This window comes from Myotis brandtii, unplaced genomic scaffold, assembly GCF_000412655.1.
Source record: "Myotis brandtii unplaced genomic scaffold, ASM41265v1 scaffold550, whole genome shotgun sequence".
NCBI classification, from domain to species: Eukaryota; Metazoa; Chordata; class Mammalia; order Chiroptera; family Vespertilionidae; genus Myotis; species Myotis brandtii.
The window spans coordinates 1,393,190-1,420,219 of NW_005370043.1; the positions used below are offsets into that span (position 1 = coordinate 1,393,190).

Here is a 27,030-nt window from a genome sequence, read left to right on the forward strand (position 1 = left end):
ATCTCTCCTTTAGTTAAACTCCTGTGAATCTTTGATACCACCGGCGATTTCATCCTTCTTGAAGCATTTTCTTCCAGGTACTTCTATTGCATCATGTCATCTGGTCTTTCTTTTAGTCTCTTTTGAATATTTAACTTTCTGCTATCCTTATCATATGACCATTCCTCAACCCTCAGCTTTGACCCTCTTCTCTTTTCACTCAACACATTGTTTCTCAGTGACATCTTCCACTCTCATTTTACTTTCCCTCAGTTACCATCTTTCTGGAGACAACTCATAAATTAAATCTCAATCTGAGATCTCCTTCTCTTTTTGTAAACTTGAAAAATTAGCTTCCTGGTAGATTCTTCTATTCCTCAATTACCATCTTTCTGGAGACAACTCATAAATTAAATATCAATCTGAGGTCTCCTTCTCTTTGTTTTAAACTTGAAAAATTAGCTTCCTGGTAGATTCTTCTATTTGGATGTTCTACAAGCACCTCAAACTCAACATGCCCCACAGCGTACCTCATCCCAGTCCATTATTCCCCCAGTGTTCCCTGCCTGGTTCAGCAAGTGTTTCTACCAACCAGCCATTCATATGAAGCAACCTGTGTGTAACTACAGTCAGGTAGTAAACACAGGTCTTCACCCTTCTCTCTTCTTTTCCACTCACATCCTAAAATCCATCTCTAAGGCCTGTGTATTTCACCTACTAAATGCCCTGAATCAGATCTATCCTTTCCCTACCCATTGTGATCGCCTTAGTCCAAAACGTGACCATCTCTGGACTGGATTGCTGTAAAACATCACTAGCCAATCTCACTGTACCTACCTTGCCTCCTCCAATCCCCTCTGTACACTGTGGCCAGACCGGTCTTCCTGATTCTCACATTCCCCTACTTAAAGCCATTCAATGGCTTATCATTTATCATAACCTGGCATAACCTGCCCACTGTTTATGCGTCTGGCTTCATTAGTAACATAGAACCTTCACCATTATTATCCTGATTCCTTTGAGTTCCTGATGTTTGCTGAATGACCGAAGAAGAAAGTAAACTTATTTCCTCTTACACTTTTTCCTGTCTTTGGCTAAACTACCACCAGTTGTTGGAGATACTTCTACACATGGTCTGAATCATGGGGCCCAAAGTACAAAATAAAGCCAAAAACAATTCCGTACCTTATAAAATAAAACTATTTAATAGCATGATTGTTAAAATGTTAGCATAGCATATATTCATATAATAAATTAAGCTTTAAAACAAACTCAATCCCTTTAACTGCTAAGATTCATTTTTGTTTTTGTTTGTTTGTTTTTCTTTTATTTCTTTACAGCTTCCAAGACCAGCTTACTTTCTTTCTCTCAAATATTTGCTTTGGCTTTATTGAAATAAGTTATTACTAGTTATCAGCAAATTTTAAAGAAATGGATGCATTATGTAACTTTTTTCCATTCATGTGTGAATAATCTAGGGCAGGGACTTCCAACCTTTTTCATCTTGTGGCACACATAAGTAATTACTAAAATATATTTTTTGCTGATCTAAAAAAATAGGTATAATTTTGATTTATTCATACTGGGTAACTATTGTTATGTTGGCTGCTGTCATTTTTTAAAAAAATTTGACAATCTAAGGGAAAAGAGGTCAGTGGCCCTGACTAAACTGCTGATCTAAAAAAAATAGGTATAATTTTGATTTATTCATACGGGGTGGCTATTGTTATGTGGGCTGCTGTCATTTTTTTTTAATTTGCCAATCTAAGGGAAAAGAGGTCAGTGGCCCTGACTAAATAGTCAGGTCTTGCATGTTTTGAAAATTCTGTGGCACACCAGTGTGCTGCGGCACACTGGTTGAAAACCGCTGATGGAGGGGAAATATTCTAGATGAGTTATTCAGAGATAGAAGAACTTTCTCCTCCTTTGGCACTGTGATGGCGTAGGACAACTTGAAATGCACCCCTGCTGCCCTTGAGGAAACCTCAGAGGATAGATTCATGCTCCTTGCAGAGTGTGAGAGGGCAAATCTCGTTGAGAATGAGGCTTGCGTAAGGGCCCTTGCTTGCTTCACACTATGTACTGATGGGTTCCCTAACAGGCAATGACATAATTTTCCCCCTGGTGCAGAGAAATTACACTGCTTCTTTTATGCAGGTATAAAGAAGCTGCAAGCCTATGATTTTAATTAGGAGATAAGACCAACGTCATAAACAAACTTTATTTTATTTGCCATGAGTTACAATACACTGAATAAGAGTTACCAGCAAGTAGCTACTGCAATGTATCCTCTTCCTCCAGCCCTGTTTCTTCCTGTGCACACACCTGCATACAAAACACAGCGATCCGCACACAAATAGCACATCCATGTGTGCACACATAGCCTTACACGGACACAGATGCAGCATAGATGTGGGAGAGCACACACAAAAGTGAGTTTATATATAAGGCATATAGACATTGTGTGGGGGTTTTAGGGAGCTTTAATTGGCAAGAGTACATTTTTATTGCAACCTTTCCCTGACATTCTCATCAGAAATCCTTTTATATACTTTGATATCACTGGCAGTGTCTGGTATATAATCCTCATTTCTGAGAAGATTAAAAGGAAGGGGAATGGCAATCTACATGTGCTGGATTTCCAAAATGTTGGGCACTTTACTGGATCTTTTATCAAAACTGAGTGTGAATTATGTGAAATATCATCACTTGCCTTTTGGTAGGTGAGGCTCAGAGGAGAAAAGCAACTTGACTTTGACCTCCTCTGATCAACTCACACACTACCACCTCCTCGTATGCACACTAACACTTCACTGGACCTCAAAACCATATCTTTCCCAGAGGACAGAAGTCAGAGAAGTTTTTCATTCTTTCTTTAAGCATCTCTAAGAATTCCACACCAGCCCAGGTGGCATGGCTCAGTGGCTGAGCATTGACCTATGAACTAGGAGGTCACTGTTCGGTTCCAGGTTAGGGCACATACTCGGATTATGGGCTCCATTCCCTGGGTGGGGTGTGCAGGAGGCAGCCAATCAATGATTCTCTCTCATCATTGATGTTTCTATCACTCCTTCTCCCTTACTTTCTGAAATCAATAAAAATGTGTTTTTTAATAAGAAATCCACACCAGAAAAAAAAAAAAAAAGCAGTTGACAGACAATAGGGTGATGAACACCTGGGGTGGGGGGTGGGGCAGGCTAGAAGAGGTCAATGGAAGGAAAAAGAGACATGTAACACTTTCAACAATAAAGATTTTTTTAAGTATATCTTTATTGATTTCATAGAGGAAGGGAGAGGGAAAGAGAGATAGAAACATCAATGATGAGAGAGAATCATTGATTGGCTGCCTCCTGCACGTCCCCCACTGGGGATCAAGCCCGCAACCCAGGCATGTGCCCTTGACCAGAATCAAACCCAGGACCCTTTAGTCCGCAGGCTGATGCTCTATCCACTGACCCAAACCAGCTAGGACAATAAAGATTTTTTTAAGCAGCTGAAAGAAAGCCTCTTTCCTTCTCTGACACATATCTGCCCCTGGCCAAGAGGAGACAAATTAAATAATAGGAATAAAAAAAATGTAATGTCAGTGCTCAAAAAGGAAAGAAGGAGAAGGAAGAGACCACAATATTAACATAAATACAATAAGAGAGCAAATGCCTCCTCAGAAATTGTCTCAAGATAACATGTGTGTGCTGCATATGAATATACTATAGATATAAAGAAAACTATCTCATGGCCACCCATGTTTCTGTTGTTTGTTAAGCAGGGATTTTTAACACAAATGCTTAAGAGGGCAAAGCAGGTAAATAATAAGTGAAGCAGATAAAACCAGAAAAGGATTGGGGAGGACTGTGCTGAAATGGGAAATGCCCACCTTTTCTTAGAATATTTCAAATTGAATTAAAAAAAAAATGTGCCCAAATTAAATGTCTGTGGACTGAATTTCTGAAGTAGTTGTGTGACCCATGTCAATGTTATGATCACTTGTTTCTACAGAAACAAAGGAATGTACAGCCCTTGCCTTTTCATATGGATAGAAACCCTCTGGCGATGCCTGTGAGTTCTGTACTTACATGGTTTTAAAGAGTTCCCACTGGAAATTTTTGTTTCATTTTTTTTTCTCTTTTACTTCATCTTGCTTTGGTCTTTTATCCAGCTTTTCCTGACATAAGAACTGCAGTGGGTGTGTGCATGTATTGGGAGAGGAGTATTTCTAATATGGGTTAGCAGGATTATTAGTGGTATAGACTCTGGGGGCAGGTGCCTTGAGGTCAAATCTCAGTCTGCTATTTTATGTGTAGACATAAGGATATTATTCAATTTTCCCAATCTGTTATTTCATCTATTAAAAAAGCAGATAATAATTGTATCTAACTTACAATGCTGTTGAGATAATTAAATGAAATGCTGATTAAAAGAGCTTAACACAGGCCCACAACTCCTAAGCAAACATTAAACTTTATCTTTCAATCACCCAGGATAAGAGTACAACTGCAGTCAGAAGCCATGCCCAGCAGGTGGGAGACAAATAGAAGCGATTTGGGGATTATTTGCCTCCCTCTTGACTCCCATCATTCCTGAGCTTTGGGGATTAAAACGAAAAAGATGGGTGGTGAGGGAAAAGAGAAGTTGCAGTTCAATGGGTATTATTAAAAAAGGAACAACAGGCCCAAAACAGAGTCACTTGTGTTAAGGCCCTATGTCAGAAAACTAAGACCTAATACCTACCCCAGTTATAGCTTCAACCTCCCCCAGGAATGTGACCTTTAGCCAGCCAACCAGGAATTTCCTGGTCAGCACTAGGAGGTGATTCCCCTGACACACCCCTTCTGGTCCCCTTAGGACAGTGGTCGGCAAACTCATTAGTCAACAGAGCCAAATATCAACAGTACGATTGAAATTTATTTTGAGAGCCAAATTTTTTAAACTTAAACGATATAGGTAGGTACATTGTTATTAACTTAATTAGGGTACTCCTAAGCTGGCCTTTGCTAAAAACGTCCTCAATCTGATTGAGGTACAATCCCAACTCTCCCATCCACATTCGTCTTGTATACTTGTTTCGTCTATCTCCTTTCGTTCATCCTCTCTATATGTCCACCCCCCACTTCTTCTAACGCCACTTCTTCAAAATAGACTCGCCCAGGCCAAAAACCGACTTCTGCGCATGGGCCACGAAGTTTTAATCGCACTGTACGTGCGCGCCCGCACGTATAATTTTGAGGAAGAGCCACACTCAAGGGGCCAAAGAACCGCATGTGGCTCGCGAGCTGTGGTTTGCCGACCACTGCCTTAGGAGGTTGACCTTGAATAAAAAAAAAACATTCATTGCTCATCATTTCCTTTGTCCATCCCCTCTCTTCCTTTGAAAAACTTTCTACTTGCCAGATAGGATGCTACCCAATTCATGAATCATTTAATAAAGCCAACTGTACCTTCAACATTTATTCAGTTGAATTTGTGTTATGTAACAGTAAGAAGCTTCAATCATGCAAAATGCTAAAGTTCTAGAGATTGGCTGTACAGTATTGTCCTTATTGTTAACAACACTGTACTGTACAATTGAAAGAGCTTGACAAGGGAGTAGATTGCATATTATGTGATTTTTTTAAAACCACAATTAAAAATAAGTGGAAGAATAAGGGAGAAAAAACTATGTTTTACATTTATTTTGCATATATTTTACATCCCTGATAATAATTTAAGAAAAATACACTCTACTAGCAAATATCAATGCTGCCAAAATGAACACCAGTCAGTAGATAATTGTGTCAATTTGGTAAATACAATTGCTACTTTGAAATGACCACTCTCATCTCTTCAAAGGGAGGCTTCAACCGAGGAAGCAACTAAACACATCCCTGCCTTAGGAGTGAGGACCTCATACAAGCAGTCTCTGTATTTGGCCATTCATTATACATTAACTGCTGTAACTCATATTGGAGATGGACAAGTATTAGAGTTTACCAATGTAAGGATGGTACAATACCATGTTTTCATTTACTTGCAATGCTTTTGCAGGAAATTCCTGGAAAAGTTGAATAATAGTGGCCCTAATTTTTTTAAAGCAATCTTAGAAAGTTTTAAGGATTTCTCCCCACTTTCTTTATTTTAATGTATTTTTTGTTGATTTCAGAGAGGAAGGGAGAGGGAGAGAGAGATAGAAACATTAATTATGAGAGATAATCATTGATTGGCTGTCTCTTGCACACTCCCAACAGGAGATGGAGCCCACAACCCGGGTATGTGTCCTGACCAGGAATCGAACTGAGACCTCCTGGTTCATAGGTTGACACTCAACCACCGAGACACACCAACTGGGCAATGGTGGCCCTAATTTTAATGGTGTCCTGCAAATTGCAAAGGACACACTTGGAAGTCAGGAATCAGGCAGCAGGATGTGCTCAGTCAACTTACAACTTCAAAAGCCTGTAAGCTTATTTGTGTCTAAACCAGTGAAAATAAGTATTGGAAATGTCAAAATCCTTCCCCGAAATCTTTCCAAAATATACCTTCTCTTGCTGCTGGAGAGTCATACAATATCATTGATGAATATGTTACTTTATTCAATACTCAGCCTCTTTTTTTCTCTTGTGTGTGATTTATAAAACAAGGGTGACTAAAGGTTTCTCAATCCCTCACTCTGCCAGGGATCCCAGAAATGCCAAGGAAACAAATTCTAGTCCAATGCTTTGAAAACAGTCTCAGAATAGTAGTAAGTAGACTTCTGAACAGAAAAAAAGAAATACTATAGTTTACTGTGTAATTGAGTCTTAATGGGAGCCTCTTAGCACAACAAGAAATAGCAATAATATAAATACAAGCTCATGAAGAATATAAGAGAGGTATTCTTTAGGCTGACCCTTAAACCTATTGGCATAATTGACACGTTGTTGAAGACTGACTTATTCAACTATAACACAAGTTGAGCCTGTTATATAAAAAGCTTTTAAATCACAATATAACAATATACGAGTACCCACACACACACACCCCATCTATCTATCTATTTATCTAACATGTCCTCTAGCAATGATTCTCCACTGGGGTGAGAAGAGGAATTGCCTCTTGAGGACATTTAGCAATGTATGGAGACATTTAAATTGTTCCATTTTAATTGGGGAAGAGGGGGAGTTATTGGCATCTAGTGGGTAGATGCCAGAGATGCTGCTATACACATTACAGTGCATAGGACAACGAATTATCCAACACAAAATGTCAATAGTGCTGCTGTTGATAAGCCTTGTCACCATATATATACATATATACATAGACATACTACTATGGGGAAAATATATAAATTACATATACATTATATGTACAGATAGTACATTGATACATATTTATGCTCATACGCATGCTTCTTTCACCTACTCCCACTAATACATGCCAGATTTAGACCCCTCACCTTTCCCCCCCAACCCATCACATCTATTTGTCCTTCAGAATTTAACATAAGCATCACCAGTAAAGCAACAATCATTGAGGCCAATCAAAAAACATTAAATGATATAAAAATAACTAAACAACAACAAAAGTATTTTTTAAATGGGCAAACGACTTGAATGTATATTTTTCTAAAAAAATATGTAAATGGCTAAAAAGCACATAAAATATATTTAATATCATTAATCATAAGGGAAATACAAATAAAAACCACAAATGAAACACCACCTCATACCAATTGAGATGTAAAAGCAGAGAATATAATAAGTGTTGGCAAGGATTTTGAGAAATTGGAACCCTAGTGTGCTGCTGGTAGGAATGTAAAACAGTGCAGCTACTAAGGAAAACAATATGTGGTTCCTCAAAAAATTGAAAATAAAATTGCATATGCCCCAGCATTTTTTTCTGAATATATACCCAAAAATATTGAAAGCAGGGCCTCAAAGAAATATCTGTACACCCACTCACATTCATAATAGTGCTATTCATAATAACCAAAAGATGGGAGCAACCCAATTGCCCATTGATGGAGGACTAGGTAAACAAAGGTGGTCTATATATACAAGGGAAATTATTCCGTCTTTAAAAGTAAGGAAATTCTGTCACATGCTACAACATGGGTGAAATAAGGACATCAGGGTAAGCCAGTCACAAAACAAAATACTATATAATTTCCACTTCTATATAATTACTACTTATGTGGTATCTAGAGTCAAATTCATAGGGACCGAGAGTAGAATGATGGTTGCCAGGGGCTGTGGGAAAGGGAAATGAGGAGTTGTCCTTTAATGAGTATAGACTTTTAGTTCTGCAAGAAGAAAAGAGTCCTGGAGTTCAGGAAAGGCCTCATGAGAAGGCAGCCTTTGGAATGGATGGAGGAGTCAGGTGAGCTAGAACAGAGTGAAGGAGGTAGAGTGTTGCGAATGGGGTCAGGGGATGAGGGGTGAGGTAAGCACCCAGGCTTTATCCCACATGATGTGGAAAGCCTTGGGCTTTGAATGAGGCGCTGATAGGCTATGGCTTGCATGTTGATCCTTTCACTCTGGCTGCCACTCTCGTCAAACAGAACATGTGGGAGGTGGGGAATAGAGGGACAGAATCAGAGAGATTAGCTTCAGGCTACTGCTAGGATCCAGATGGGAGAGGCTGATGGCCAGAGCTAAGGTGAAGTGCCCAGATACTGAAATGGGTCTATTTCTGGTTGTATTTAAAGCCAACAGTCAAAAGGGTCTACTTATAGATGAGATGCGGGGTATCAAAGAAAGTGAGGAGATCTATTAAATTTTTTTTACCCATACATTCATCTCAGTGTCACTTATCATAATTAAAAATTGGAAATATCTCAAATTGTCTAATGGTTTTTTTGCCTGAACAACTGGGAAAACAGAATTAGCATTTAGGAGATAGGAAAGCCCTTGGCAGGAGCAGGCGGTGCTTTAAAAATACGGCGTTTGGTTTTTTAAAAGGCCAGGTGCCTATTAGACATCCAAAAGGGAATGTTAAGTAGACAGGCGATAGATGTACTAAGCCTATTTTCAGGAGAGCGGGCTCACCCGCAGACAGGAACTCAGAACACATCAGTGCTGAATAGCATTTAAAGATGTGAATCTGCAGATCACCAAGACAGCAGCCATCGACAGAAAAGAGTCTGGAGAACTGAGCTCTGGTGCACTGTTTAAGTTTCAAAGAGATGAGGAGGGACCCAGAGAAGAGTATGAGGAGGAGGACAACCCAGACACTGCAGTGCCCTCGAAACCTTAAAATCAAGGAAAGAAAGCATATCAAGGAAGAGAGTGTCCAATGTGTCAAATGCAACTGACAGCTAGGTAGGGTAAATACTGAGAATTGGCTGTCGAGTTTAGCAACGCAGAGGATGGTAGTGAGCAATGCAAAGGCAGTGGCGTGCAGTGTGCAGACAGTCCTGCTGTGAGTAGGAATTGGCATGACTGTTCTGGAGAGCAAGATGGCAATATGGAACAAGAATCTTATAAATATTTATATGTTTGACCCTGCAATTTCTCTTCTAGGAATTTGTCCAAAGAAACCATCAGGGACCCGATAAAAGGTTTATCCACCTGTATGTTCATCTCAGTGTTATTTATAATGATGAAAAATTGGGGGAAAAAACAAATATCTGATAGAATGATTAAATAAAAGCAGGCTACCTCCATTCAATGGAATATTATGCATCCATTAAGCCTGAATTCAAGTAGTTGAATGACACATGAAAAATAATCATGTGTAAACTGTGCATAAAAAGCAGGCTAAAACACAAGAAGCAGCATCTCAATTTTGTTAAAATTGTTTATATTTTATGTCTGTATTTACATAAATAAACTTACTCCATGCTAACAGAAGTGGTTACTGTGTGGCAAGATCATGAGAAATTTTGTCATTATCTTTACATTTTTCCATTATCTCCCACATATTCTACAAATGTGCAATGAGCAGTTATTACCTTTATAACCATATTTATTCTCTCTCTCTCTACAGACACACTTTCCCATTAACTCTTTTGAGAACTCAGAAAGGTTATGCTAACCTGTTGCCTGCTTTGGAAAAACAGAAGTTGAATAAAAACTGCATTGTGAGCGCTACTCTGAAAGCAGAACAGGTGTCGTGTAAAGGAAGGGTGGTGAGGGGACCTTAACGTACACAACAGCAAGAGCATCTCCAAACTCAGAAAGTGGTATTATGGTCCTCCCCTGTGGAGTAGAAATCTCGGGCATCATGCCCCGCCCCCATCTCCAAACGTTGCGGGCTCCCCGCCCCCATACACTGCATGGGCTAGATCTCCCCCAGCCCAGCTCTGATCATGGCATTTCCCCTCCACAAGAAACTCTAGTGCCCTCTACCTGGCACAGAAACCAAGTCTGGCACTTCAGTTGGGGATCCCATGTTGCTCTCAGGCTTGACTGCTAAAACACAACCATATGCTATTGCCAAGTATCCCCTAAAAGTTTTTTCAAATCACTATGCCTAACACTCTGATCTTTGACAAGGCTCCTGCCCCACCGAGAAAGGCCAGCATCTCCCCAGCTACACCCTCCTTCAAGGCCCATGGAAATGCCCTCCCTTCCAGGAAGTCTCCTCAATGCTCCAGCAGAACAATCTCTGCCTTTCACCAGCACATTTGTTATCACAAATTGAATGTGATGTGAGACGATATAATTTTGAAATATTTAACATCTTTGAAAATGGGTAAATATTGGTCATATTTTGTTTCACTTGTCTTCATCTCACTTTGCCACTGGGATATCAAGGTCTTTAAAGGAAGAGAACTTCAGTGATATCACATCCTCTGATCTTCTTTGCGGGGCTCAGTGAAGGTCACTCGAGGGTTTGTAGGTTTGCTTGTCCAATGATCAGTGAGTTAGACTTGTGGCTTACCACTGCCCTGGCCAGAGAAGCTAGTTTCCTTTCAGGAAGAGCAGTTAGCAGAACCTTTATGTGAAGCACAGCCTGTTGGTAGCTCAGACATCACCGGCCCCACGGGTGGTCATTGTCACCTAGGGCAGTGGCCCCTCTGCCTCCTCCAGTTCTCTTTTATGAAAGTCTCATACGGACAAACTCAATAAACTGATGGCCATATTATTTTTCAGCAAGATGTTTATTTCCAATATTTTTACAAAGCAAGTCTAACCCTAGGAGAGAAGGGGGGAAAAGTGCCATATTTAAAAGAAAATAAATGAAGTCTACAGAATTGGGTTGGAAGTAATTTTCATTTCTTTTGTTGAATTATTGCTAACATATTGTGGTGATTTGAGTTCAGACTTCGGTCTGTTTGCTTTGTCTTTCTCCACAGGAGCACTAAAGAACAACATGAACCCAGACATGTACTCAGGACACAGATGGGGGTGCTGAGACACAGGTTAGGTGGGTGGAAGTCATGGGCTTTGGTACAATGTTGTCATGGGCCCTGATACTAACCAGGTGTGTTGGGAAAGGTTTTGAGAAATATCAAATCAGTTGACTCAAGCTCATCCAAGGTGTTTGCTCTTTCAGGCACCCACATTGCTACTAAGCACATCGGGGACCCCAGTGAAACCTCAGAGTTAAGAGGCACTGCCTTCAAATCCTAAAACCAGAAAGGCAGTGACCACATGAAGAGATAAAGAAACACTGCTTACCAGCACACAGATTACCTACTGCACAACAAACCTAATGTATAAACATCTTGCTGATGCTGCGTGCAAGGAAGGTCCTGAAAAGATCCTGGTGCCCAAGAGATGGGAAACAGAAATTAATTGTACAGTCCCCATTATGACTAATTTAGGAATTGAAGGTTGTTACTGATACAGTATTTATTTAGTGTGCCAGCATTGGCATTTCATTTAGTGAACATTAAGAAAAGGGGACAAGGCTTTCAGAAATTCATTGGCTAATCCTATTTTCCCACTGAACCTTAAATTCTTCATATGAGAAGCCTTCAACCTAGGCAATTTTCTTTTTTATAAAAGTTAAATGTATTGGGGTGGCAATGGTTAATAAGATTATATAGGTTTCAAGTGTACAGTTCTGTGTTACACCATCTGTATATTGCATTATGTGTCAACCTAGCAAATTTTCAGGGACCTAAACTTCGATATTTGGGAAGGATTATGTAGGTTGGAGAGGCAAAACAAGCTTGAGGTCATCATGAGGCAACCAAACAAGGGAGTAAATAAGCTTGGAAATATGCATGTCCTGGTCTAACAGGAAGAGACTATGCAGCTGGAACTTCACGGGCATTAGTAGCAAGGTCGCTACACTCTGGGAACACCACCTTGCCCAATAAGAATGCTGGTCATGTGAACATGGGTTAAACTCAACTCCTCAACCCCAGTCACAGCTCCCACTTCTGAGTGGCAGGGATGGGCTCCCATAGAGCTAAATGCTAGACATGATCAACAAGGAGCATGGCTCCCTGGTCATTGTGACTCAGTGGTTACAATGTCAGCCTATGTACCCGCCCACGCACCAGAGGGTTGGGGGTTTGATTCCTAGTCAAAGGCATGTACTGACTTGCAGGTTCCATCCCTAGCCCTGGTCAGGGTGATGCGTGTGGGAGACAACCAATCGATGTACCTCTTTGGCATTGATGTTTCTCTCTCCCCCCCCCCTCCTCTCTCCCTTCCTTTCACTCTCTCTAAAAAGGAATGGAAAAAAATATCCTTGGGTGAGGATTAACAAATAAAAACACAAACAACAACAAACAAGGAGGATGGCAATTTCCTGAGGGACAGCCCTTTGGTCCAGTGGTCCACAGAAACGCCAAGCTGTAATAACTGGTTGTACCAACAGTCATTTCACCAGCACAGGAACTATCCCAGGGAGAGGAAATGAAAGCACTGATGCACTGATTCCCTTCCCCCAGGGGAGAGACATTTCGCTCCCAGAGAGAGTAAAAATGAAAAGGAATGAAACGTGCAGAGTGGGACAGACCCTGGCATTTTGTGAAAGCCCTTGGTCTGTGCTTTCTACCCCCAGCTCAGGACACCAGCTCTTCATACCTTCACCTCCAGGTGAATTGCAGTGTATGGCATAGTTGCCAAGTCTTGTATCCTCACTCTGCTCCTTGGGGAAAGTAAGGCTGGTGTGATTACCCACTGTCTTAGTTTCATGTTGGTGAAAACAAATTAACACAAGTTCAATGGCTTAAAACAACATACACATAATTTTATTATCTTATAGCTCTGGATGTCAGAATTTCAAAATGGGTCTCACTGGGCTGAAATCAAGGTGTCTGCAGGGCTGCATTATTTTCCTAAAGGCTCTAGGGGAGAATCTCATTTCTGGGTGTTTTTTTTCCTACTTCTAGAGGCTGCCCTTACTCCGTGGCTCCCGGCCCCTTTGCATCTTTAAAACCAACAATGGTCTGTCCAGTCTTTCTCAGATCACATCCCTCTGACTCTGCTTCTCCCCTTTCCCATCGTCCTAAGGAACCTTGGAATGAAAATGGCTCGCTTGTGTTATTTTAACGTTAGCTGATGAACAACCTTCATTCCATCTAGAACTCTAATAGCCCCTTGCCATGTAAATTAACATAGTCACAGATTCTTGGGATTAGAACACATCTGGGAAGCCATTATTCTGCCTACCAGGTCCCCTTCCATAGGCAAAGAGCCACCAGAGCCAGAATGGAGTGACTTAGGGGAGGTCATAGCTGATTACCAACTGTTAAAACTGGGCTCAAAGTCAGAAATTTACGTCCACAATTGAGTGCTTTATTCTTCCTGCTGCACTCTGTTTGTGCAGGTGTCTCTTGTCCTGTCCTAGTCACCAACCACCCCCTTTGGTTTCATCCCTTCAGCTGTAAAAGTAAAGCCATTATCCCCAAAGAAAAGGCCATATGTATGTGTATTTTTTTCCTGTTGTTTTTTAGGGTGTTCTGGTTGCATGGTGTTGCTCTCTCAACGTGAAGCAGAGGGGAGGGGAGGAGGAGGAGAGGTGGCAATTCTGTCAGGCAGGTGCTCTCTGTAATGACCCATCATCTTGAGCCAGGCGGTCCCCATTCAGGCAGGAATGCGAGTGTCACAATAACAGTAATAAACAGAGAAGAGGCCTTCCAATAACAACATAATGGGGAGCCCCAGCCGCCTCAGTCTGGGGGTGGGAAGAGACAGGAGAGGAAAGACAGAAGGGGTGAGGGATGGAGGTACTCAAAGGTGGAAGCTTTCCATTTTGCCCCAGGGCCTGCTCTGAGTGTGTAAGGAAGAAAACGACGCCACACACACCATCACAAACTTTTTGTTGTTGGTAGAATGGAGCAGCACATTTGTCAAAAGGTACAACTGTCACTTCTGATCCCCCAGCTCTGCAAAGGCTCCACCCCCGTGGTGATTTAGATGAATGGCTTCTCATTAAGAGCCAATAAACAAAGTGCACTCCCAGCGCTCCTCTCCCGGGCCATGGTTGCCCTGTGAAACTGCCCGAGGGAAAGCAGAGTGCACCAGAGTTGTCAAATGTAATTTATAGGTTTTTAAGATCTAATCATTTCCTATAATATTAGATTAAATGACCGTCTATATTAAATAGGAAATTACATTTCACCTTGCTTTCTTCACTTTTCCCCCCTAGAAAAGTTAGGGTTTTCAAAAAACTCTAATCCCACAGCCAAGGGCCAGAATATGTCCTTGACAATGTACTTGAGGAGGATCAGCTTACAGATTTCCCTGCACCCAGGAGTCTGAGCAGAGAAGCAGGCCAAGAGGCAAATGGGAAGATTCCCTTAGCTGAGCCAACTCCATTCAGGACCCTCACAGAGTCCACACCCCTCACTTCAACCAGAGCTGTGGCACCTTAGTCCCGGTCCACACTCACCACAGCTCCAGGGTATTTTAGTGTCTGTGGGGGTAAAGAGAGGCCTGGAGTAAACCCCCATCTTCCAAAATCTCATCACCTTTAGACTGGGCATCAGCAGACCTTGCTTTTTCACGTAGCCATGTGCTCAATCGCTCACCTTCACTCACCGAGGCTCCGTGTGCCACATTCTAGGATGGACGTGAGGGTACAAAGATGAGCAAGACATGCTTCAACCCCACCTCAATTTATTAGCCCATCTGTTAGCTCCTTGCCTCCAAAGCTTCCGTTTTTCTCAACTGTAAAATCAGGAGAGGAATTGCACTCCCACACCACCACAGAGGGTTTAGAGGAGAAAGACAAGTAAATGTTTGGAAACCTCTTGGTTTTCAGCAAATATCAGGGCCTTTCTTCCCCTCTGCTCCCCATGGCATCTGAGAACAGTTATTCTCAACTGAGATGAGGGCAAACGCAGAGAGTCAGTTTGTGGAAGGAAAGGGGTCACCCAGACTGAGATGTAGAAAGTACAGATAAAAATGTAAAGATTGGTAACCACTGTTGTAAAAGGATGGGTCCAATCCTCAAAGCACAAGAAAGAGCGGTGAGGCAGCCATCCATTACTGTGCCCTGCTTGGGATATAATGTCAAATTACAGAGACCAACTCTCCAGCTGGAGGTCACTGTCCTTCACTCACTGGCTCCAGTTGAGCTTTCCAACCCTGTGCTCCCCAAGTGCCTGTGTTCTTGAAAATAATCACTCAACTCACTATTCCCCAAACATCATACTTCCCCACCTTGAAGCTACTGCTGAGGCCACTCCTCTTCTTAGACGCTCTTCTTCACACTCTGCACGTCTAAACCCTAGCTGTCGTTTAAGCCAGACCCAGAGTCCTTTGAGAAAGCTCCATGGATTCCACCCTCTCCACTCTGCAGTGCTTTGTAGATCTCACAGCTACTTTAATTAACTGATTAAATTACAGCACAACTGTAAGTCCCTCGTGCCAGGGAGATTTTTCTCCATCTTTTCATCACCCCCTCTCCCGGAGTTCAATTTAGTATCTTTCAGAGGCAGCTATAAGACCCACTGCCCTGCCCATGTTGCCTGCATTCATGAGCCCAGCCTGAAGGAGCGGCCCCTGCTATCCCTGCAGAACCCCTGGACGAGGGGAAGGAGTCATGACAGAGCCTCGAGATGGCTCATCGGGGTTCTGTTCACAGGGGCACCAGTCACCTGTTCTCACTGCATTCATGGGACAAAGCAAGTCATATGGTCAAGAATTATCAGAATTATCTGATATGCTCTTAGGAGTTGGGGAGAACCCCAGTTACAGGGTGGAAGCAAGGAATATTTTGTGCCATAGAAAGAACATTATTTAGCCATAGAAAGTAATGGAGCATGCATCTATGCTACAAAATGGATGAACTTCAAAAACAAGCTAAATGAAAGAAGCCGGTCACAAAAGGTCACATGTTCTACAACTCCATTTATAGAAAATATCCAGAATAGGTAATCCATAGAGACAGAATGCAAATTGGTGGTTTCCAGAGGTAGGGGCTGGGGGGATGGGAAGTGACTTCTTCATGATTATGGGTTTTGGAGGAGTGATGAAAATGTTTTTGAACTGGGTAGAGGTGGTGGTTGTACAATATTGTGACTATATTTAATGCCACTGAATTGTTCACTTTAAAGTGGTTAATTTTATGTTATGTGAATTATATCTCAATAAAAAAATAAATAACACAAGAGAGCTATGGCCAGCACTCATTGGCTCCAGCCTCTCCCTTGCTTGCCAAGCAAAATGAAGATGAAGATATTAAGCTAAAAATACTAGTAAGCACAAAACTAATTCCCATCTAGCTTGTAAAGTGACTAGTCTCTAAATAAACCCTCTGCTTAATGGAAAATAATAAGAATACAGTGGATCCAGATACTTACCACAAACCCCACTGTAAGGATAGTCAGAAAGCTACACTAACCTCACAGCCAACTATTGGTTAGTGAACCTTGTTACAGGTCTGCTTTCTTCCTGGGATCCCAGATCCAGCTTGGGCTACAGCCTCTGAAGAATCCACATGTCCTGTTTATGTAAGTGACAGTTCTAGGTGTCCTATCTTCCCAGGAACAAATCCTCTTCTAATTGCCTCAAGCCTCCTCTCCTATTTCTTAAAAATTAACATTGCCAACAGGTTTAATTAACAAGCAAAGGCCCCTTCATGTCTAAATTTCATGCTTGAATGCTCTCACTTTAAAGGATAGTGTGCAGGTGCTTGCTTTATGCAGCTTTATGGAGCATGGGTTATAAAAGCTCACCCATATGACTTTTTAATACCATGGCAGTCCATTCAGTTCAATCCCATAAAGTCCCAAGAATATTTAAGTGTTAAAGGTGACTTTCACGATGATATTTATTATTGGATAATGAACAGTGGACAGATAGCCTTCAAAACTCCAAGCAATGGAGTGAATCACATCTCTTCTAAACTTTTAAGAACAGGACCACCATGCCCAGCCGGTGAGGCTTAGTGGTTGAGCATCAACCCATGAACCTAGAAGTCCCCAGTTCAATTCCCAATCAGGGCACATGCCCAGGTTGCAGGCTCAATCCCCAGTAGAAGGTGTGCAGGAGGCAGCTGATTGATGTCGATGTTGCTATCTCTCTATCCTTCTCCCTTCCTCTCTCTCTAAAATCAATAAAAACATATTTGAAAAAAAGAACAGGACCACCACATTTCCTAGAAATCACACAAATACCCAACATCCCTTTTGAGATTCCCCTTGGCAGCATGAGTTTTCTTAACAGGTTTTTTTTTTTTCTTTTTCAAGACCAAATCCCATATGAGTCAGAGGAAAACCAGTTACTTAAATATTTGGATCTATCTTCTCCATAAGACTGGACATTTTAGGACAACTTTGACCTTCCCCTAAGACCAAGAGTTGCCCAAGATTCTCGGTCTCCCCTTACCAAAGCTACTCCTATAGAACCCTATAGAGCAGCGGTTCTCAACCTGTGGGTCGCGACCCCTTTGGCGGTCGAACGACCCTTTCACAGGGGTCGCCTAAGACCATCCTGCATATCAGATATTTACATTACACTTCATAACAGTAGCAACATTACAGTTATGAAGTAACAACGAAAATAATTTTATGGTTGGGTCACAACATGAGGAATTGTATTTAAAGGGCCAGAAGGTTGAGAACCACTGCTATAGAGAGAGCTATCAGAACACAATGGGAACTTTATGCCTATCTTCCCAACTCTGGAGCCTTGGGGGTCCTGAGTCCTGTTGCTATTATACCCACTAGTATGCCTAGCACCATTCATTGCTCTCTATGTGTGTGTCCTTGGCAGACTGTGACATCTCTGAGAACAGTGACTGTGTCTGATTTATCTTTCTTATCTTTCTTAATATCTGGGACATTGAAGATGTTGATAGACATGTCTGAGTGAAGTAATAATTAACTAACTCTGAGAAAATGATTATAGAGCAAGACTATCCATCGCAATTATCTTCATATACAGTTGAGGACATGTCAGAGACTCAGCCATCTTCTTAAAATTCCACAGTTATTGATGATATAATAATTAGCCAATAGTGGCACCTTGAAAAAAAACATCAGAATCATCTGAAATGCTTCTTAAATGTTCCATCTCCCTGAGTCCTACCTCAGACAGACTGGATTGGAATTTCTGGCTCAGGGAACAGAGTCCTGGATGTGCCTACCAACCATCACCATGATGATTCTACTCTACACACACCTGTGACCTCCACCTCATTAGAGTGTTGCCACAAGAAAACCATTCTCCAGTCCCCTGCAGAATGGAAGTGAACTGCTATGGTCTGACAGCCCCTCATCAAGGATGGCCGCAAAGGACTTGGAAGACTCGTGCTAAGGAAAATGGAGTGTGAAAAGCAGACTCAGCCTTCATCACAGGGTTCAGCCTTCTTGGACTCAATGGGAAATGAGGGACTGCAGGAGAGAAAGACGGGGCACTGGGGACAGAACTAATTACAAGAGAATCAGGACACCATGTGTTACTAAGTATCCTTCTCTGAATAACCTCAATCCCCCACTACTCCATCAGAAGTGGGGTCCCCAAATACCCCTGTGCAACTTCACTAACTACACACCAAGCCCCAGAAGGTGTGTGGCTTACCTCCTAAGAAACCTACATTTTGGGATTTCTAAAAACCACCTATTTACGCATAATGTGGTTGAAAAGCAATTGGCATCAACTGTGCAGCAATGAGCTGCTGCTTTCAGAGTCTACATTTAGTTTCTGGAATAGAAATGAGCTGGAATTAGCCATTCTCTTTCCACACTAATAGGCAAGAGTCACCATCCCTACTAATTCACAACATGTTCACACAACTCTAACTACTCTTCAGCTGCGGTGTCCAGCTCACAATGACCTCAAGGGAAAGCAAATGCAAGCATGTGGTATCAGTGTGTACATGCAATTAGGCTGTAGAGGCAAGCACCTGGGAGGGAAAACTGAATCTGGTTAGAAAAGAGTGAGCATAGCTCTCAACTTAGTCATAAGGTGGACAACAGAAGGACCCTCAGCATCTGTTCCTGCGCCATGGGGGAATGCAGACTCAAAGAGCCCTGGCCATGTAGACTAGGCAGGCCCAATTTAAGGGTAAGGGGAGTCCATTTGGGGTGGCTCAGTGGTGCAGCATCGACCCATAAAACAAGAGATCATGGTTTGATTACCAGTCAGAGCACATACCCAGGTTGTGGGCTCGATCCCATGGGGTGTGGTGGTAAAAAAAAGTCAACTTTCTCCAAAAAAACATTCAATATAAGATGCTCCTGTTATAACACTGCATTGCTGAAATCGTTGCTATTAAGCAACCAACCTTCAAGTTATAAGGTCACGGAGAGAGCAGCATTCACATATAAGTTTGTGAGTTTCTATTTTAATGAAATTAAGAATCCTGGAAAGCTTGGTAGAACATTCAAAACCCATGCTACAGGATCTGGAAATGCTGATTCTGATTTCTGGGGTGAACACATGAACCTCCCCCCACCCCCATTTTTTACCCAAGACAGCATTTTCCCATCCGAAGCAGAGGAAAGTGCCTTCCTCCAAGCCCCTTGGACTAGCCCTGCTATTCAAATGGAAATTTCCACCAAGTTTTCTGCAAAACCAATTTATAAAACATTTTTGTAACTAAACCAGATCTATAAAAATAGCCTTAAAATCATAATTGCAATTATAATGGCTAATATTCCCTGCTCTTGCTATGTGCCAAGCTGTATGCTAAGATTTTTTTATACACAGTCCTTCATTTAACCCTCACAAAGACAGTAGGAGTTAGGAGTCTCTATTAACCAGTTTTCAAACATAACCCAAGATCAGACCACTAGTAGGTAATGTTGCAGGAACTAAAGTCCAGTGTTTCTATGCCCCAAAACATACTATTGTCTACTGTCCTAAAATTAGCTTTTACACGAAATAAGCCAGTCGGAGAAAGATAAATATCATATGATCTCTCTCATATGTGGGATATAATGATCAACATAATTTGATGAACAAGAATAGATCCAGAGACAAATGGTAGGGGAGGGGAGGGGGTAGAGAGCAACCAAAGGACTTGTATGCATGCATATTAGCATAACCAATGGACTCAGACACTGGGGCAGTGGGGGCTTGCCTGGGATGGGAATGGCTGGGGAATGTGGGGGGCGGGCTCCATTGGGGAAAAAGAAGACATATGTGAAACTTTAGACAATAATAAAAAAATTCAGAGATATTAAAAATATTCTCAAGTTTTAAAGAAAAAGATCAATCTGATGACAAAGTGGGAGAGAGACAGGAAGGACGTGGAACAGGAGAAAAATATAAATAAATAAACATTGACTTTTTAAAAGAAGGCAATATACAGTATCTCATTGGTTTGGGCAGTAATCATACATGGCTTTATTTCAGAGAGTAACGTTTTGAAGATTAATAGGAAATAAGACAGAAGGGTGTCGCAAGGAGGGGAACATTGGTGTAAAGGTAGGAAAACTCAGAGGAGTCTTGCTTTCTCTGCTGCTACACATTATTTTGGCTCAACCTCCACTTATCTCTTATTGTCGTGGCTCCTACCTCTGTGTCTTAGATGGATATCTTCTGTGACTCACTGACACCTGTACAGGTGGGCTGGTACAGCTTAAACAAATCCTGCACACAAATTGAACTTGTGTAAATCGAATCTTATTCCTCCACTGACTCATTACCGTTACACTTCAAATTGATATTCAATGTGCAATTTAAAGTTTCTCTCCTCTCAGTTCTCCGCCAAGTAGCTAATGATCTGCAAATGAACAGTGAAATATGCCAAGAAACTGACCAATAAATTTACTATTTTCCCTACCCCTTCCTCCTCCATACACATAGAAACTCAAAGCCTGCATATTTTACAATTCAAAATGTATCTATAGTGGGTTTTCTTACAGGGAACATGAATTTGAACATGCACTTGGTTCTATTCAAAAAGCCACAATGAAAAAACTTCCAAAACCTAGACTAAGCCAGATTTTTGCTCTAAGATTCTCTTTATTATATATCTCTGTGTAAGGAAAACAGAATATATTATATGAAACGCCGCAAGGTGTTCCAAGAGACACCATCACATTTCCTAAAGAATAGAAGTCATATTTAACTTCTTCTCTTAACACGGCATACTTTGAACCCCTAAGAGAATGTCCTCTCTGTTAGTGTTTCACTCTCTGAGAAAAATAATTCAGCTCATCTATCATTCTCTTGAACTGCCAATTCAAACTAAAACCTGACTTGAGCTACTTCCAAAACTATTCTGCTTCCCCGATGGCAAATAAGCAAAAAAAAGCTCTTTCCACCACCGTGTCTCTCCCCCACTGATGCCCAAATGCAAACATAGAATCTGTGGAAAACACAGCAATTGAAAGACGAAGGGAACATAGCAATTTTAAATACAGCCAGCTCTCAAATCTCTGCCTCTGAAGCGGGGGCGGGGATTATGTACTAAAGGCACCTATTGATGTTTTTGAAACATGGCATACAAAAATAAACTTGGCTTTCACCTGTCAACACCTGGTTATTCACACCATGGAGACCTGGAGGGGTGTGTAACCCCAAGTGGCCAATAATCAGAGCACTTTTCCTCTTTATATCCTGGGTGGTGGTCTTTTTCAGCAACAAATGAGCTTAAATTAGCTGGTGGTATTATTAGCATGAATTCACATTCCTTGGCAAAGTAAGTAATATTTAGTGGATGGCTAGGAGGAATGAGGGTGGCAGCAAATGCAACCGGGAGAACCGTGGCCTATAATTAAATACTTCCCATAGAGACTCCGCTGTGAATAACCAGAGCCTGGGTTTGGAGTTATAGGCCCCATTTGATAACCCCTAAGAGGCGGGAAATCTGAGCATTGATTCACTTTCTGGTTCCTTTCATTTAGGACTCTTTCTTTGGACCCATAGCAAGGTCAACAAAAAAGAGGAAAGCACTCATACATCAACCTGGAAAGTCAACGACATGAAGCAGGTGGGCTCGTGCAGCTACTGTGTCCCCAGGTCTGGCCCCATGAAGATGCCGGATAAATTAATCCACGTGCCAACTTATTTCCCAGCTGGAACACTTCCCTCATGCTCATAGGTTCTTTATTCCATTCCACTCACCTCCACATTGCCAGTCCTTGCCCATTTCTCTATAACCACCTCTGTTCCCACCCACCATGACGGTTTTCATGCCCAGGTGGATGCCTATGTAATGCCTGAAGCTGGCTTTCCAACTCCTTAATATTGATTTTTCCACCTGGCATGATGCACCCCCATCAGAATGTACTGGTAATTACTAACTTGGAAAAGCCCGCATTTCTGTGCCTTGCATGCTATTTTTGCAATCTCTACCAGACACAGAAGAACCCTGTAGATGGACTTAAACAGCTGACATGGGGCACAGCTACCAGCTCCTCAAAGGTAAGCAGGACCCCTGGGCACTCAAGACAGGGCCAGGGAGGACTCGGTATGATGCATCCATCAGAGAGGTGGTGGGCAACATACAGTTGGGAAGAGCATGAAGGTTGCACATGTGTTATTCGTTCCTCATGGCCAAGCCTATTCGTATTCCCACTGGGATCCTCTTCTGTAAAAAGTCCTTTAAACACTCTGGTTCATGCTTACAATGACAAAAAAGTGTCCAGACGAAGCAGTTTTGTTTTTAGAATGCTTTTGCCCAATGTCTTGGAAAACCATCAAATCTAGTGTTGGGGCAGGAAGTGGGCCCTGGTCAGCACTGCCTGTCTCCGAGCTGGTAGGGCTGAGGTATTTCTGCAGCACGGGTGGACCTCTCTGTCCACGAAGACAGCATCCCTGTGGTGGGAGAGCCTGGGTGCTCTGGACTCACTAACCCACTGACCTCCCACCCCACCCCCGCCAAGAGAAAACAGAATGAGGCTCTTCTCTCTAAATCCTGGCATTTCCTGAGCCTCCCTCTGTCCCAGCTGGAGTGTGTCATTTTTAATGGCACCCACAGAGAAGGTGAAAGGCTTCTCCAATCTGCATAAAATACAGCAGGCATGGGTCTCACTGCCAACCCCTGCCATAGAACGTTCTTTTGTCAAAGTGCACCTGTCCAACAGAGTCCTTCCTGGCTCAGCCACATTTTCCCTCCTGGAAGGAGAAGCAGAGTGAGTGGCTCAACATATGTGAGCAAAAGACCAAGTGATGGATCAGTGCGGATGGGGGCAGCCGATCAGACCCGGTATCAGGGCAAATATTAGAGGCCACATGGCTGCTTTTTCTAGACCACGAGCTGCCATCTCCTCTCTGGGCAAACAATCCAACTTGTCACTCTGAGAGGTAACTTGGGCTTCTTGCTGTTGCCTGCTGTCCCCCTCCCTGCCACATGTGCCTTCCCAGAGTTTCCCACCAAAGGAACAGTCTGAGCTCAGAGGGAGTGAGAGCTCTGATTTCCCCAGACTCAGAAATCCTACCAAGGAAACATAACACCATTAGCTCCACATAAAGAGAAGCATGCTCTGATGCCTTTGCTCCCTTGAGCCACATGCAATTGGTTCTCGTGCAGGAGAGGAGAGAGGAGAATGTCTCAGTTAACGCTGTACCCATGGGGAGGAGGGCGGGAGGCAGGCAGAAGTGCAGAGCTGTGACCCTAGGACATGTGAACATTCTCCGCCAGTGGAAACGGAACTTCTGGCTTCTTTTGAAACCGTGGAATACAGGATTGCTAGTCTTGTATTCCAACTGCAAGGCCACCAACTGCAGGCGACTGCATGGCAAAGCTGGAGCTGGGTCCCAGCCTTTCCAAAGCGTGTTGAGTGGCCTGGCTCCACAGCAAAGCCCCTGTGATGATCTGAGTACACAAAGCACTTGTCAGACAATTTTGGTTTCTGCTGCTAAAATGAAAACAGGTTAGCTCCACCATAACCACACACACCATGTGGAAAGAGAGAGGCCACATGAGCCAGGCAGGGAGCAATGGGGCTGGAAGCCCCAGAGGAGGAGGGTGCAGAGGGGGCCCAAATGAGAGGTAGAGCAGAGAGAGAAGGTGCAAGACTAGAAGCCCTATATTCCTGGCTCTGTATTCTGGGCCCCAACAGGCATCTTTCAACAACCCCATGCTCCCTCCTTAGCCCTGTGGCTGTCACCACAACCAAACCTGTCATTAACTGAGCAGTTACCGGGATTATCTCATTTGCTACTCAACAACACCCAAGAGCAGAGGTGGACAAGGTCCAGCCCTTAGGCCGTATAATGCCCGCAAAATCATTTGGTTTGGCCCTGCCAAGGCATTAGGAGTGAGTTAATTACATGTTTGACTGAATATAGCAGGCTAATTTTTAAGTTGATAATTTTGTATGGCCTGTGAACGTTATAAATATCTAAATGGCCCTTGGAAGAAAAAAGGTTCCCAACCCTGCCACAGAGGATAAGTAATCTTTTTAAAAATAAATTTTTTAAAAATCTTTATTGTTGAAAGTATTACATTTGTCCCCTTTTTCTCCCCTTGACCTCCTCTAACCTGCCCCTCCCCAGGTAAGTATTAATCTTATTCCCATTTTACAGATAAGGGCACTGAAGTTTTCAGAACTCAACCATTCACGCAAAATAACACCATTTACAGGCTGAAGAGCCTAGAACTCAAGTCTGCCTGAAGCCCCCTTAGGCAGTGGGGGCTCTGAAAAAAACACTCCAAATGGCCTCAAAACGGCAACCACTTGAGTCAAAGCCCATTCCCACAGCACCCTGGAGTGTTGACTATGCACCCCAACCTCTCCAGTGTGACTGAGGATGTACTTACCGGTCTAAAGACAATGCACAACATGAGGCAAACGTACTTTTTTAGGGTGTGTGTGTGTGTGTGTGATTAATTTTGTGAAAAATGTGTGTGCTGCTGAACAGAGTAGCCATGGCTCCCCTTTTAAATCAAGGTGCCTCCTTAATGACACAAAATAATTTCATGTAAACAATGTATTGGAGCCAACATGCACAAGGGTAGAACTGCTTGATGAATTTTCACAAGTGAGGGTGCCTGTGTATTCACTTCTGACACAAAGAACATTAGCAGCACCTCAGAAATCCACCTGTGTCCCTTCTCTCCCAAAAGTAACCCCTATCCTTTCTTTTATTAACATTGATTAGTTTTGACTCTTTGCAAATGTTATATCAACAGGACTATACACTGTGCATTCTTTCTTGTTTTGCACGTATGGCACCATATTCTATAAGATCAAACCATCTTGTTTGCTTATAGCAGTGACTCTCTTTCTCTTCTTTATTATGTGGTATTCCATTGTATAAATAATCCATAATTTATCGGTCCATTTGACTGTTAGTGGACATTTGGGTTGGTTCCACATTGTGGCTTTTATTGCTATAAACATTCTTCTACATGTCGTGTGGTGCATGTATGCATGCATTTCTGTCCAATATACACCTAAAGGTAAAATTGATGGGTCATAGGCTATGTGTATGTTCATCCTTAGTAGATGCTGCATTTATCAAAGTGATTGTAACTATTTTCATCCCTTTCAGCAGAGTATGAAAGTTCCAGTTGATTTGCAATTTGCCAATACTAGTGTTGTCGATCTTTTGTATTTTAGCTAATATGTTGTTTCTATAAAGGGACCTCAGAATGATTTTATTTTACATTTCCTGATGACTGATGAGCAAGTTTTATGGGACATTTAGAGGTCTTCTTTGGTGAAATGTCAGTTCAGTCTTTTGTCCATTTTTCCATTGAGTCATCGTTCTTTCTCTTAATGATTTGTAGTTCTTTATATATTCTGAATATGAGTCCTTTTTCAGATATATGTATTACAAACACCTCGCTTATTAAGTGGCTTCCCTTTTCATCCTCTTATAATGCTTTTGTTTAACAGAAGCATTATTTAGTCTATAAGCATATAAAAACTATTCATTTCATTAATATCAATTTATCAGTATTTCCTGTCTGGTCGAAAGTTTCTGTGGCCTGTGTAAGAAATATTTGCCTACCCAGAAACCATAAAGGTAATCTCTCATGTTTTTATTGGGAAGGTTTAAGGTTTTAACTTCTACATTTATATCTGTAATCTATCAGGCATGGTTTTTGTGTAAAGAATGATACAGGAGTCAAGAATCTTTTTTAAATTAGATAATCAATAAACCAAGCTACATTTACTAAAATATAACCGTTTTATCACTGCATTTCAATGTCACATATATGTTCTATTCTGGTTCTATTCTAGTTTATTTTTTCATCTTTGTGCTAATACTATTCTGTTTTAATTACTGTAGCTTTAACAAAGTGTTAATGTGATAGTATAATTTCTCCAGTTTACTTTCTCAAGAGTGTCATATATTTTTGGCACTTAATATTTTTTCTATAAATTTTAGAATTAGCTTGTCAAATTCCACAGAAATCCTCCACTGGGATTTTTATTGGAACTGTTTGGAATTAATAGATGAGTTTGAGAGAGAATTAACACATTTACATCATTAAGTTATTCTAGCCATAATACGGTTTTCTCTCCATTTATTTAGGCTTCTTTTATTTCTCTCAGCAATGTTTTGTAGTCTTTTGTACTGAGGCCTTGCTCATCATTTATTACTCTATTGATTACATTATCATACCTACATATTTAACACATATTACTTGATGCCATATATATGAAAAGAGGAGATATGCAAAGTAGGCCGGGACACCGTAACGGGTCATAGGAGGAGGTTGCGCGAGCAGGTGAGGCCCAGAGCAGAGATGAAGACAGAGACAGACGGGGGCCGGCTAGCCACTGTGCCCCGGCTCGGGCCAGCCCCCTGGAGCCGGAGCAGGCACAGACAGGGACAGGGG

At 41.9% G+C, this 27,030-nt stretch overlaps 1 protein-coding gene across 1 annotated transcript in view; it reads right to left on the reverse strand.

Moving 5' to 3' along the window:
- The window catches only part of SORCS3 (sortilin-related VPS10 domain containing receptor 3), a gene marked incomplete at its 5' end in the record, with an annotated part of 543,035 nt that overhangs the window by 248,283 nt on the left and 267,722 nt on the right, over window positions 1–27,030 (reverse strand). The gene's annotated exons all lie outside the window — the stretch shown is intronic.